Source organism: Maylandia zebra, linkage group LG9, assembly GCF_041146795.1.
Source record: "Maylandia zebra isolate NMK-2024a linkage group LG9, Mzebra_GT3a, whole genome shotgun sequence".
Lineage (NCBI taxonomy): Eukaryota > Metazoa > Chordata > Actinopteri > Cichliformes > Cichlidae > Maylandia > Maylandia zebra.
Window position 1 is genome coordinate 35,588,547 of NC_135175.1, and position 7,614 is coordinate 35,596,160.

Genomic DNA, 7,614 nt, shown 5'->3' on the forward strand with positions numbered 1-7,614 from the left:
TGCAGACGATCAAGAATCCATAACTACTGGATGGTGGACGTTTCTCTAAGCAGACAGTCAGTTCTTGGGATGCCAGCTGGATGTAGTTTCACAACCTTTAACTTAATGTCTGTGTGTTTTTAACATCTTATGCTCTGGTTTAACTTTTAAACAACCTGATTAATGAAAGCACATCTTTTGACCACCCTGTTTGTCATCAGCGGTGGCTTTAGGATCTTCCTCACCTGCTCATGGTTGCAGTTGTTTATCGGTTGAATTGGCATTTACTTTATAGTGTGATAAGATGTTAATAAGCGTATAAAGCTGTAAAGCCTCTTGAGTGACTTAAATCGCCTTTCTTCCTCAGTGTGATGCTCAATGTGAACTGCAGGTCGTCTTGATGATGTCTATATGCCTTAACGCATTGAGTTTCTTCAATATCATTGGTTAATTAGATATTTAGATTGATAAGCAGCCGAAATTGTGGACCTACTAAAGTGACCAGTGAGTATACAGTCTGGTTATCATCATGTTTAACTTTGTTCACATGCACTGATGAATGAACAGCTGATGGCTGTAGCATAACACCCACTGTAGAAAACGGTATTCGTTATCAGGAAACATTAAATGCTGAGTGTTTCCTCCCCACTACAGTTGTGATATATCTTCAGGTGTCAGAACTTCTCACAGTCCTTCAATCATTCCACCAAAACACTGATGCTGAAATACCTGACACATCCCTGTACAGCACAAACCCCCCATAACCATCTAAATTAAGTTTCGTGTAATAAAGCATATAGTTAGGGCTGGACCAGATGACCCTGAATCCTCCCTTAGTTATGCTGCAATAGACGCAGGCTGCCGGGGGATTCCCATGATGCATTGAGTTTTTCCTTTCCAGTCACCTTTCTCACTCACTATGTATTAACAGACCTCTCTGCATTGAATCATATCTGTTATTAACCTCTGTCTCTCTTCCACAGCATGTCTTTATCCTGTCTTCCTTCTCTCACCCCAACTGGTAGCAGATGGCCCCGCCCCTCCCTGAGCCTGGTTCTGCCGGAGGTTTCTTCCTGTTAAAAGGGAGTTTTTCCTTCCCACTGTCGTCAAAGTGCTGCTCATAGGGGGTCATATGATTGTTGGATTTTTCTCTGTATCTATGAAGCGCCTTGAGGCGACTTTTGTTGTGATTTGGCGCTATATAAATAAAATTGAATTGAATTGAATTAAAGGGAAGAAACTTTCAACACTAGAACAGGAGGGGTCCTTTTCACATCGGACTAAAACAGCAGCTGTAATTTGTATTTACTCAAATTACTTCAGGTCTGCACAGACCTCCCCTCACCACCTCCTGAGTACCCAGGAGAACACCAAGGCGTTCGTATATAAAAGCCACATTACCAATAACTGGTTTCAGCTTTAACCTTGTGACAGGAATGTTCTTTCACCTCAAAATGACTTGATACAAATCATGAGACACATGTTTGACAGATTACACAATAATTTTATAAGCAAATTGACATTTTAAAATATTGTAATACTATCATATGTGAGAAATAATTCCTAGAATAAAGACTGAGCTGCTTAAGACTGAAATCATTGCTTTTGTGTTTTGTGTAATGCTCTCAAAGTTACTCAGAGTTCTCTATGAAAATTATTTATTCAAGCTTTGTATCCCATTATGCATTACATCTAAGGAAGAAAATGGAAAGGTTCGAGTAATGCCAAAAAAAACCTCTCTTTTGCTGATGATGTATTGTTCCATACCTCAGATTTCATATACAGAGAGTAGGGTGCAGTGAAGGATTTTTCCTGTCCGCAAAATAAACACACAGGTGCATTTAAAACTTTGATTTCTCTGGATGAGTATTACAGTCTTTTATATTCTTTATTTCAAGAGGTGTTTAGGATAAATGTTTTCAAGGAATTCCCTGACTTACACTATCATTGTGTGTTTAGCAGACTGAAACCGATGGATCCGGTTCTCAACCCTGTCATCAGTAGCGGTTTTAGATACAGGCGACATGGGCGGTTGCCCGGGCAGCATTGTGGTGGGGGGCGGCATCACGGGCATCGGCAAAAAAAAAAAAAAAAAAAGCTTGTATTGGGAATGGCATAGGCACTGATCGGTTTTCTGTCGCCCATTTGCTGGGAGTAAGGGCGCCCTCCGTTTGCGAGGTGCGCCTGCTGCTTGCGGCACAAGGAGGAAAGGGCGGAGCGGCGAGGATTCTCTGGCTGGCTGGAGCAGCATCTAATAACCAACTCGCAAAATAAAAACAAAACAACAAACACGAAAACACCAGACATTATGATACAGACTTATAATTTGCACCGATGTTTTTCGAAATTCTATACGCGAAAAGTGAGCGCGAGAGCCCTCGGTGCGCCTGCTCGCTGCTGAAGTCAAAGTAAACTTTATTGTCATCTCTGCTACATACAGTCCAGTATATAGAGACACGAGACGACGAGGCTCCAGTTACAGCAGTGCAAGTAAACAAACAACAAATATAAGAAGAGTAAGAAAATAAATATACACTTTAGGACCAGGGGTAAAGGATCAATAACAATTTAATATTTATAATTTACGTTTTGATGATTTAATGTCTCACACACAACCCGTCGAAAGGGGAGGGGGACATGCTGCTTCCAAGTTGAGCACATTTCATTTATAATGATGTAAATCCAAGCCCATTATGGATTCATGATTTGAATCCTGGGTTGTGTGAAATCCCAGAAATAAACCTTAGACAAAGTGAATCTGTGAACTAAGGTGTAGGTCTACTAGGTTATGTTGTGGTGATCGTCGAGTTGGTGAATTTGTGTTCATACTGGAGTGCAAAATTAAAACCAATGTAAGATGGACAAGAAAAGTTCAAAGCCATCAGGTCCTCAGTTTAGAAAAAAGAGAAAAGAGGAGGAGAAACGAGCAAAAGATGCAGGTAAGCAGACGTGTGATTGGATAATGGCAGGTCATCCTGAAATGATCAGTGATGCCATTGTAAGTTCATAGGAGACGTTAAACTCGTAGTGAGACTCCTGCTTATCAGGGATGTAAATCCTTAGGTGACGGCCAAGCAGAAAAGCACTCTCCGCCTGTGAGTGAAAACCCCACCCTTTCCTATTGGTCGAAAAATGTACCATGTCAACCAATCAAAAAAATGATATGGCAACATGGCATTTAGTTGTTTAGGAAAAGGGAAGTTTTAGGAGTGACAGCGTGTTTTGAGATGAGATGGATTTGCGACATTTAGCACAAATCTTGTGTAGTTAGTGTGTAGTGTAGTCAATTGCCCAACATTGGTCATTATTTACTGTGGTTTGCAGACAGAGAGTTACAGGACTCTCTCCCAGACCACAGACTCATACTCATAATACAAGTCAGAGTTATATAAAGAAAAATTAAATTAAAAAGAAAGTTGTGTTTTCAAAATTGGAGTTCAAGTTATTTTTACTTCCAATAGTGTTAACATCCTACACAGGTCATGAACAAGATTGTTTTTAAGTTTCATTGTAAGTGGGCTAAAGCATTTAATTAAAAGTAGTCTAACATAAATGTAAATGCTGTAATTTGATTATTTTAATAAACATGTAACTTGGATGGATTCGATGCTGGCGTGACCACAGTGCACACGTCTGCTGTCGCTCACAGTGGTCCAAGTGTCCACTCAGGGAGTTTGTGTGTTCGCTCAGACACATGAAACATTAGAGGGAACATTGTTTGTGATCATTTCCAGTGTTTAGTGATCTCTGTGCCTCCCTTATATTTGGTCTCTGTGTTTCTCAGTTGCTCCGTCTCCCCTGTCAGTTGTATCCCCTAGTCAACACTGTGTCTCAGGGTTACATTTCCTGTTTTACTTTGAAACTCAATACATGAACGTATTGAGGCTGTCTCCCAATTCAGGGTCTGCAGCCTTAAAGTACGCAGCCTCAAGGGCCGCGTACTCAAAGACCGCTAAGGCCGGAAGTGCGAGGCTTGTGTAATGGGACGGTCTAGCCTCCGTTGCGCTGATACTGTTGTTTGTCAATAAAGTTTAAAAAAAAAAAAGCCTCCGTTGCGCTGCCCAGGTTGCCTAGCAACCATGATACTAACCACTGGAAACGTGTCATACAGCTTTGTTTGACAGAAATGAAGGAGAAAATCTTTTGTTCATTTGTTTCTTTCTACATGAGCTTTGATCATTCTCTGTAAGATTAAGCTCAGCTACTGAACGGCGTATATTTTAAAGTAAAGGCTTTAAAACCAAGTTAGTACAAACGTCACTAATGTCACATAACTTTGCAGACATGTGGCCAACAGGAATGTTTAATGTTCTTCGTTATTAAACATTTGCACATAAATAAGTGACACAATATTCAGTGCTTACTTTTCACAGTTTACTCTTCGGCCGTTCCGCTTCTGCTGTCTGCGGCAGAATTCTCCACACCGACTGCCGCGCTATGAATTGTGGGATATGTTGGGCCACGAAGTCTACACTGCCACAGCCTTAAAATTCAGGGAAATGAAGGACGCATTTCAGGGCCATATTTCGAGCAGCCTTTGAATTGGGACAGCCTTCGGCGCGCCGCTGTGACGTAATCGGCCTTGAAATGCGTACTTTAAGGCTGCAGACCCTGAATTGGGAGACAGCCTGAGTTTCACTTCCCTTGGGTCTCGTCATGTCTGATTTCTCCCAGCTGTGCTCCCCTTCTGTGTCTCATTCTCCTCGTTATTCTCCAGTGTATTCAAGCCCTGTGTTTCTCGGTGTTGACGTTACGTCCTTTCTCATGTTGTGTGTCTGTTCCTACATCTCCGTGTATGTTTTGTTAGATTTTGCCCAGTTTAGGTTTTGTATGGTTTACTCTGTTCAGCAATAGAGCTGCTTTGTGACTTTCAGTCCCGCCTCAGTTGAGTCTGTGTTTGGGTCCTTTTCCTGCCTGCACACAGCCATAACATGACAAACCGTGTGTTAAGTTTGCCTTATGAAAACAGTTTGACGTGACAAATAAAAGGTTTGAGCTACGATTTCACTTCCTGTATTTCAGAGTGTCGACCCAAACTTTCAGAGTCAGAATATTTGATTAATCTCTGTTGCTGCAAGACAGTAAAAACAATCACTGAATTAACTGGATTTAATAAATTATTATAGTACAAAGTTGCAAACATCACAAACAGCTATAATATAACAATTAACTAAATTATTTTTTATTTTATTTGTTTATTTATTTTTTGCCTGTCCTGTTCAGTTCTTTAGCAATCAGAATTTTTGTCTGAAGGCCAGGAAAGATGCCCAACGGATGTATTTTTTCAAGTGGAGAAAATATGCCAATGCCACATTGTTCCACTTGATTGATCTATATTATCATTGTTTATTTATTTTTTAACTTTCTTTTATTTCATTTTCAAATCCAAATTGTATTTTAAGTTATTACAAGTTGGACAGACAACAATACAGAAAGGGAGAAATAAAACAGAGGGGAAGGAGGGACAGTAAAATAAGATTTCTTTGGCTCTCGGAGGAGGTGGACCCATCTTTCACCCTCTCCCTTCCTTATCTTCCCTGCTGCTGCTTCTATGTCTTTGTCTAGTCTCATCTAACTCTAGCCTTCAAAGAGTCTCTCAGTCATGTTCTCTAAAACCTAAAGAATTATGGATTTGATCGACTGGTCCCGTAACAAAATTGACACCTTTCTGGGTTTGAGAGAGCTCAATTGTCCCGCAGACAATGTTTGCTACCGGATACTCGATGGTCGGTTGCATTGTGTGTCTGGCTACACTCTCGATGGAGGACATTGAACGACATCTACCAATTTGGAACCACGATAAGAGTGTTCTGGCTGATTGGAGCTGTCTCGGACCTGGCTTATCGAAGAACAAGAAGCGGCTACAGCTGTTCAAAATCCCATAAGGCTGGCCGACATGACAGACGATGGGCAGGGCTGTGAGTAAGACTCTGTTATTGAACAAAATATGGATAAGGTCTTGGAGAAGCTCATGGCTGTGCAATATATCTATATTGCACAGCCATGAGCCATAGATAACATCTTTGAGAAGAAGAATAGGAATTAAGAGAATTGAGAGAATTGGTGACCAGTGATAAAATTTAGACCAACTGTAAAAATTGGATGCAGTTGTTCGCACTCAACCCAAACATTCACCATCTTCACTCATGCGGCTATCTAAGGTCGGCTAAGGTCGAAGCTGACTGGAACAACAAAAATTCTTCATGATAACAGGATTGTTGACAGAACTCTTTGTCCCTCCTTCAAGGCCACCTGGGTCCACTGGAGACTGTTGACCTCCGCTCAACCGGGTGTGGTGACACTTTCTGTGAGCTGAACACGGGATACACACAGACACATGCACGAAACATGTACACTGATACTGATACGTACTATCACCCTCCCTCCCCTGAATCCAACGCCTCCTCCCATGCTTACCTCCCATCTGATGTGGACGCGGAGGCGCGATCGAAGATTGCAGCAGTCCCAGATCCAGCTGTACACACTGGAATATTCTCCCATGTTGCTTAATTTTGTTTTATTGTTTTATGGTCTAATGATGTCTGTGCTCGGAAACTCTGTTTTCTAGTTTCCATGCACCCGTGCTTGCTGCCCTCTCGTCTCCACACTCCTGCAGGAAGAACACAGCCGTAAATACTTCACACTATGGCAAACTCACACTAACTGACATCTAACTGGGAAACTGACAGGAAGTCTCACGCAACGATCCAGCATCGGAGAGAACTCAACCACACTCCTAAGTAGCTCTCCCGATGAAGCTTGACCAGCTGCACACACCTACACCCACAAACAAGAAAAACAAAGAAAAAACAAGGGACAGTGTCGTGGAAAATTTAACAATAACCTGCAACACACCCAGTGAGCTTGATTTGAAGTGGGTTTAATAAACACATTGCAATGTGGAGAGAGCATCCCAGTGAAACACCATCTCTGAATTGTGGCCACCGCCCTTACATCTTATATACAGGCACACAGACAAAGAACATTCCACGAACTCTTACATGTTGGCCCCTCTCACGGGGGGGCTATACCTCCTCCCTCACAGAGAGAATTATGACCTTGTTTTCTGCTTGGCCGTCACCTAAAGATTTACATCCCTGATAAGCAGAAGGAGTCCCACTATCTGTTTAACGTCGCCCATTACAATGGCCTCACTGTGTTAACTTTCCACATGCATGTAAACTAGTGACAGGAGTGCTCTTACTATAGTAAAGTGAGAATTACTATAACTAATGTAATATGATTAAATATGTGATTAATGTATGAGAAAAGAAATCTGCCACCACAACAGCAACACCAAATATACACATGTCCATAAACTATTCAAGAACCCCGGGTACCCAGACGCAGGTAAAGTGTATTTATTAAGCGCTTTTCATAGACAAGCGGTCACAAAGCGCTGCACAGGATTCTTATCATTCTTATTTTCTGGTTTGTTTGTTTCTTCCCCTTCTCATCCAGTCTGTCTCTGTGTGCTGTGATTAGTGTCCTCATGTTTGTTTACCTCCTACCTCCTCAGTCATGTCTTTGTATCTGTCTTGTGTCCAAATCTTTTTAAAGTGATGCTACATCAATGTGCTCACAGACATTTACCTTACACTATGTTCGAGTTACAGTGCATCATCTGTGAAATAT

At 41.5% G+C, this 7,614-nt stretch overlaps 1 protein-coding gene across 2 annotated transcripts in view; it reads right to left on the reverse strand.

Moving 5' to 3' along the window:
• LOC101471554 (uncharacterized) overlaps nucleotides 1-7,614 on the reverse strand; it is a 291,948-nt gene that overhangs the window by 114,435 nt on the left and 169,899 nt on the right. The window lies entirely within an intron of this gene.